This window comes from Monodon monoceros, unplaced genomic scaffold, assembly GCF_005190385.1.
Source record: "Monodon monoceros isolate NGI ecotype Baffin Bay Population unplaced genomic scaffold, NGI_Narwhal_1 Super_Scaffold_7, whole genome shotgun sequence".
Classification (NCBI taxonomy): domain Eukaryota; kingdom Metazoa; phylum Chordata; class Mammalia; order Artiodactyla; family Monodontidae; genus Monodon; species Monodon monoceros.
This window is the reverse complement of record NW_021703784.1, coordinates 68,701,010-68,708,952: the sequence shown is the minus strand read 5'-3', so window position 1 is coordinate 68,708,952 and position 7,943 is coordinate 68,701,010. Positions and strand designations below refer to the sequence as shown.

General features: G+C 41.2%; 1 protein-coding gene across 1 annotated transcript in view; it reads right to left on the bottom strand.

Moving 5' to 3' along the window:
- CUNH11orf58 (chromosome unknown C11orf58 homolog) overlaps window positions 1-7,943 on the bottom strand; it is a 29,951-nt gene that overhangs the window by 8,221 nt on the left and 13,787 nt on the right. The gene's annotated exons all lie outside the window — the stretch shown is intronic.

The following is a 7,943-nucleotide window of genomic DNA, read 5'->3' as shown; positions in this document are numbered from 1 at the left end:
AAAGAATCAAGGAACACACCAAGACACAATGTAATCAAGATGATAAAAATTAAAGATAAAAGAGAATATTAAAAGCAGCAAGGGAAAAGCAATAAATAACATACAAGGGAATTCCATAAGGCTATCAGCTGATTTTTCAACAGAAACTGCAGACCAGAAAGGAGTGCCACGATATATTTAAAAAAGTGATGAAAGGGAAAAACCTACAAGCAAGAATACTCTACCTAGCAGAGCTCCTGTTCAGATTTGATGGAGAAATCAAAACTTTTACAGACAAATAAAAGCTAAAAGAATTCAGCACCACCAAGCTAGCTTTAGAACAAATGCTAAAGGAACTTATCTAGATGAAAAAGAAAAGGCCACAACTAGAAACAAGAAAATTAAGAAATGAAAAAGCTCACAGACAAAGGCAAACATAGGAAATAATCCAAATGCAAACCAGTAGGGAGGCTGACAGACAAAAGTAGAAAAATTATCTGTATCTACAATAAGCAGTTAAGGGATACACAAAGCAATTAGATATGAAATATGATATCAAGGGCTTCCCTGGTGGCGCAGTGGTTGGGAGTCCCCTGCGTCGGGTTCGTGCCCCGGTCAGGGAAGATCCCACATGCCGCGGAGCGGCTGGGCCCGTGAGCCGTGGCCGCTGAGCCTGTGCGTCCGGAGCCTGTGCTCCCCAACGGGAGAGGCCCCAACGGTGAGAGGCCTGCGTACCGCAAAAAAAAAAAAAAAAAAAAAAAAAAAAGATATCAAAAACAGTAATTGTGAGGGGAGGAGAGTACCAACACAGGATTTCAAAAATGCATTTGTAATTAAGAGAACAGCAACTTAAAACAATCACGTATACATACAGACCACTCTACAAAAATCTCATGGTAACCACAAACTAAAAATCTATAATAGATATACACACAAAATTATCCACAACACTAGAGATAGTCATCAAATCACAAGAGAAGAGAACAAAAGGTGAAAGACCTACAAAAACAAATCCAAAACAATTTTGGGAGACGGAGCTGTGTAAGAGGAAAGGTTCTCTAACCCCAAGAACCCCCTTCACCAGCTGGGAAAAATCAGCCAGGACAGAAAAGTGAGCTTCACTGGCTCAGAGGAGTGCAGCAACAGGCTTTAGGAAGGCAGAACAAAGAGAGACCAGCACTGATGGTCCTGGCCACCTCGCTCTACTTACTCCCCAGCCTGAGATGTGTGTCTGCTGGTGCGAGGGGGCTGGGTGCTAAAACTCAGGCTTTAGGGGACAGACCTGGGGAGAGGACTGGGGTTGACTGCGCGGAGACAGCCAAAATGTATTGGAGTATGGCCCAGGCCACAAGGTGTGAGCAGGATAATGCCTGGGTCCACCATAGAAGCCCCACTGGTAATGTGCTCATGAAGGGAGGGTCAGGACCCCACCACAGCAGCCTCATTCTCTTTGTGCTCACAGTGGGCACAACTCTTGACTCTATGAGCTCTGCTAGTAGGCAAGCCCTGATGGTTGCCTACACACAGAGGTGGGGCTGAAATATGAGCTGTGTCCAGCCAGCACCTTTGAGACTTTGGCAGATTTATGCCTCTGGTGCCTTTGTAAGCTCAGCACCTGGGGGACATCCAAGCAGATTATTGGTGCTTCTGTGATTAGGGCGGGTCCAGGGCTAATTCCATAGATCCCATGGTGGGTCCAGGTGCCCGACTATGGTGGGTCATGGTGCCTGACTTTGGCAGATCCGCACTGGTTGCTTTCTGATAAGTGCGCCTGAGGGGCATCTGGGCCAACTGACTGCATTCCCACAGCTGAAGCGGGGCCAAGAGCAGTGCCAACAACAGTGTACTTTGTGAGTACTCATGACAGGTGACAGGAGACACCACAGAGCATACTTTCCAGTGGACAGCTCCTGGGAAGAATACCCAGTGGCTCCTCTCCCAGTGGGAGCACTCTCGTCCCATCTACCTCACATTGCAGTTTAGCAACGGATCTGAGTGCTTTTACTCCAACACCTGGGAAGCAGACCCTGCCCCTGGCAGGGCTGTAACAGCTACAGAAAAAACTGGAGGCCCCTGTTCAACATCCAGTGCAGGCTCTGGTCACCACAACACCAATCACACCCCCTATCAAGGGGAAAAGGGCAAGCACACATTGAGGAAAGACGTGGCAGTCATCCATACTAAAAACAACCTTTGTACCAAAAATATTAGACTCATTCAGGCTACACAGGGGCATTCCCACATAAAAACAGCCCTTTAAGACCACAGTAGATAACTGTTTCTCCTAAAGTCATAGAGTCAGAGAAACAAGTAAAATGAAGAAACAGAGGAACTGCTCCCAACTAAAAGAACAAGAGAAATCCCCTGGAAGTACAAACGATGAAACACCTCTCCAGTCTACTAGACCCCGAGTCCAAACAGAAGGTAATAAAAATACTAAAGGAATTAACAAAGACTATCAGAAGAAATGCAGATCACTGTTACAAGAAACTAGAACTATAAAGAGGAGCCAATTAATATTAGAAAACTCATCTGCCAAGGCAAAACTTGAGCTAAAGGCAATAAATAGCGAACTAAATAATGCAGAAGAACAAATAAGTGATCTGGAAGACAGAATAATGGAAATCACCCAATCAGAACAGCAGACAAAAAGACAAGTGAAAAAAAATGAAAGCAATATACGAGACTTATGGGATAAAATAGAGCGAGTCAATCTACACATAATAGGATCCCAGAAGAAGAAAGAAAAAAGGGGATTGAAAATGCATTTGAAGAAATTATGGCTGAAAACTTCCCAAACCAAAAGGAAACAGATATCCAGGTACAAGAAAAACAGGGTCGGAAACAAGATGAACCCAAGCAAAGCTACACCATGACATATTATAATTAAAATGGCAAAAGTGGAAGTGAGGATTCTAATGGCAGCAAGAGAAAAAGTTACTTACAAGGAAACCCTCATAAGTCTATCAGCTGACTTCTCTATAGAAACACTGCAGGACAGAAGGGAGTGGCAAGACATATTCAAAGTCCTAAAAGGGAAAAACCTGCAACCTAGCATACTCTATGCAGCAAGATTATCATTTAGAATAGAAAGAGAGATAAAGAATTTCCCAGACAAGTGAAAACTAAAAGAATACAAAACCTAAACAGACATTTCTCCTAAGAAGACATACAGATGGCCAACATGAAAAGATGTTTAACATTGCTAATTATTAGAGAAATGCAAATCAAAACTACAGTGAGGGATCACCTCACACCAGTCAAAACAGCTATCATCAAAAAATCCACAAACAGGGCTTCCCTGGTGGCGCAGTGGTTGCGAGTCCGCTTGTTGATGCAGAGGACACGGGTTCGTGCCCCGGTCCGGGAAGATCCCACATGCTGCGGAGCGGCTAGGCCCGTGAGCCATGGCCATTGAGCCTGCACGTCCAGAGCCTGTGCTCCGCAACAGGAGAGGCCACGACAGTGAGAGGCCCACATACCGCAAAAAAAAAAAAAAATCCACAAACAATAAATGCTGGAGAGGGTGTGAAGAGAAGGGAACCCTTCTATGCTGTTGGTGGGAATGTAAACTGGTACAGCCACTATGGAGAACAGTATGGAGGTTCCTTTAAAAACTAAAAATAGAGCTACCATATGACCCTGCAATCCCACTCCTGGGCATATATCCAGAGAAAAACATGGTCCGAAAGGATACATGCACCCCAATGTTCATTGCAGCACCGTTTACAACAGCCAAGACAGGGAAGCAACCTAATGCCCATTGACAGAGGAATGGATAAAGAAGATGTGGTACATGTAAACAATGGAGTATTACTCAGCCATTAAAAAGAAGGAATTAATGCCCTTTTTAGCAACATGGATGGACCTAGAGACTGTCATACTGAGTGAAGTAAGTCAGACAGAGAAAGAGAAATCTCATATGATACTGTGGTGTGGTACACATATACAATGGAGTATTACTCAGCCATAAAAAAGAATAATGTCAGTTGCAGCAACATGGATAGACCTAGAAATTATCATACTAAATGAAGTCAGACAGAAAAAGACAAACATCATATGCTATCACTTATATGTGGAATCTAAAAAAATGATACAAATGAACTTATTTACAAAACAGAAACAGACTCTCAGACTTTGAAAACAAACATATGGTTACCAAAGGGGAAAGGTGGGAGGGGAGGGATAAATTAGGAATTTCAGATTAACATATACATGCTACTATATATAAAATAGATAATCAACAAGGACCTACTGTATAGCACAGGGAACTCTACTCAATATCCTGTAATAACCTATATGGGAAAAGAACCTGAAAAAGAATGGATATATGTATATCTATAACTGAATCAGTTTGCTGTACACCTGAAACTAACACAACACTGTAAATCAACCGTACTCTAATATAATATAAACATTAAATTAAAATAAAAAATAAAATAAACAACAAAGTCCTAGTTATAGTACAGGAACTATATTCAATATCTTGTAGTAAACTATAATGGAAAATAATATGAAAAAGAATATATATATAGTACAGCAAAGTATCACTTTGCTGTATGCCAGAAATTAACACCACATTGTAACTTAACTATATTTCAATAAAAAATATATAAGTAAACAAAATGAGAAAAAACAGAAAACAAAAGCAGTTATAAGAGGAAAGTTAATAGCAATACAAGCTTACCTCAGGAAAGAAGATAAATCTCAAACAGCCTAACCTTACACCTAAAGCAACTAGAGATAGAAGAACAAATAAGGCCCAAAGTTAACAGAAGGAAAGAAATCATAAAGATCAGAGCAGAAATAAGAAAACAATAGAAAAGATCAATGAAACTAAAAGCTGATCCTTTGAAAAAATAAACAAAATTGATAAACCTTTAGCCAGACTCATCAAGAAAAAAAGGGCTCAAATCAATATTAAAAATGAAAAAGGAGAAGTTACAACTGACATCACAGAAATACAAAAGATCACAAGAGACTACTACTACAACCAATTTATACACCAGTAAAATGGACAACCTAGGAAAAATGGACAAATTCTTAGAAAGGTACCATCTCCCAAGACTGAACCAAGAGGAAATAGAAAATATGAAGGGACTAATAACAAGTATTGAAGTTGAAACAATGATTTAAAAACTTCCAACGGACAAAAGTCCAGGACCAGATGGCTTCACAGGGGAATTCCATCAAACATTTAGAGATGAGTTAACACCTATCCTTCTAAAACCTCCTGCAGAGGAAGGAACACTCCCAAACTCATTTTATGAAGCCACCATCACCCTGATACCAAAACCAGACAAATATAACACACAAAAAGAAAATTACAGGCCAATATCACTGATGAACATAGACACACAAACCCTCAACAAAACACTAGCAAACCGAATCCAACAAAACATTAAAAAGATCATACACCATGATCAAGTGGGATTTATCCCAGGGATGCATGGATTTTTCAATATCTGCAAATCAATGTGTGATACACCACTTTAACAAACTGAATAATAAAAACCAAATGATCATCTTGTATCACAAGATGCTGTGGCCTGCTGTATCAGTAAATGAAGGATATTGTGGCCATCAAACCAGCAGCCACCCCCAACTGTGCACCCTGAGGGGATTCAGGATGGTGAAAAGCATGAAACTGGCCCTAGATAGTTAAGGTGTATATCAAAGGAATGATTTCAATGAGTCCAGACTCTTGAAACTTCCCACACGTGGAAAAGTGTTAAATTCATTAACTTGACATGTTTGGTTTTCCATAATTAAGTTTCTGTAATTAACAGTAATCCTTTGATGTTTCGACTACCTAGTTTTTGATGCAAAATGCGTATATCCTGGCTCCTCCCTTACCTCTTTGGAGCAGTCCCTCAGAGCAATATGAGAGGCTGACTTAAGTCCTCAGGAAATCCGCCAAATAAAACATAATTCTCCACTTTTAGGCTGTGTATTTTTTTCAGTTGACAGTTTTGGTGACCAGGAAGGGACTCAGAGCAGACGTCTCTGCTTTGCCTGAACTCTACAAGGAACTGGGGCCTTGGTACCAGCAGAGGCCTGTTGTGCCCATCCGGCTCCGCAGAGTCCAGATGAGTTTGGGTGAGTCCCTCCTGGCTCTTGGATCTCCCAATTACTGGCTGATGATCCTGAGTTTTATTTGGCGGTCTCTAACAGGTACTGGCTCCCCAGTTAAAAGATATTGGGGAGTGGCCCCTGCTAGTTGAAAAATACTAGGGGAGCCCAGTTGAAAGACACTGGGAGAAAGTGCCCCCTACCTGAAAGATACTAGGGTAACTCAATTGAAAGACACCAGGATTTCCTCAGTTTGAAAGATACTGAGCAGTCTCAGCTGAACGGTTGGTTAGGTAAGAGGTTTACCTGACATTTTCCTCAAATTGGCTATCTTGACAAGAATGTGTCAGGATAAAAGTGTACTAATAAAATTTTATGCCTGAGAAATTCAAGTTCAAATGGGAAACAGATTCTCTCAGAGAAATGAGGGGCGTCAGAAAGCCAACCTCCAACTAGCACTCTAGCCAGATTCATGTATGTACAGAGCTCATACCTGCAAGTAAATAAAGGAAATCTTGCTCTGAAAATGACTAAATTGAGCTCTTTTATTGTATACGCAGCTATGTTAGAAAAAGTTGGCTTGATAAAAACATATTTTCAGAATTCTGATGTTAAAAAAACAAAAGCCCTTCTAGGGGGAAGTTGCATTTCTCCTCCTGTGTCTTTGAGATGTAAATGTTTTATCTGATCTTCAGGCGTGTGCGTGTGTGTGTGTGTGTGTGTGCGCGTGCATGTGTGTGTGTGTGTGTTTTGAGTACTTGGTCTCTGTCATCCAAAAGGTACACATATGGTGTACATTTAGCAGCCAATCGAATAGACTGAGATTCTGAGCAGGCTTTTTTTTTTTTTTTTTATGGTATGCGGGCCCCTCACCGCTGCGGCCTCTCCCGCCGCAGAGCACAGGCTCCAGACGCGCAGGCCCAGCGGCCATGGCTCACGGGCCCAGCCGCCCCGCGGCATGTGGGATCTTCCCAGACCGGGGCACGAACCCGTGTCCCCTGCATCGGCAGGCGGACTCTCAACCACTGCGCCACCACGGAAGCCCCCTGAGCAGGCTTTTGTCCGAATTTTTGCCATCTTAACCTTCATTGCGTCAGCCTGTTTAGTGAGGGCCTTTACTTTCTTAGACTATTTTTGGGAGTAAACTTTCTGGATCTGTTTAGGTCGCATCCTTCACACTCTCCTGTGGGGAAGCCTTTTGCATCCTATTGGTTTAAGTCACTATTAACATATATCTCATTAATGGCCAGACGACAGATCCTTTAAATTGGAGAAACTTCTAAATTGGTAAATTTTTAGAGAACTCTCATTATAAACAGGTGTTTTATTGATATCTATGGGGGAAAAAAAATTAAAGGTGGGAAAAAAATATATAATGGTTTACCTAAGAACTCGCTTAGTTTAAAACAAACCAAAAAAACTGGTTTGGGAAACCTTATTGTGGTTTCTGCTTTCCCTCAATGGATCTTACAGGTGCTAATAAAAACATTAGAATAATTAATTAGGTTAACAGAAAAATAAGAGAAAAAACTAAAGGGAAAGTCCAGAGACTCTTTCCCTACAAGGTAAACTTTTTAATGGAACTTATCCCAAATGGATAAAGAAATCTTAAGATGATTACTTTAAAATGGGATAAATAAAATGAATGTTAATGGGATTAAAACAAAACATCTTGATACAACATTACCTAAGGTTCAATGGGCCAAATGGAACCCCCCCCTCCACTGTACTGGTACCCAACATTAAAGGACCCCAAGCAAGTCCGCTCTATTTACCCCTGTTTAAAATAGATATATTTAAATGGTGGAAGAAAATTACACTGAGGTACCTGACCAACAATTACTTGGGGCAACAATTAGGCCAATTAATCAAGTTGACAAAAGGGCCTGAGT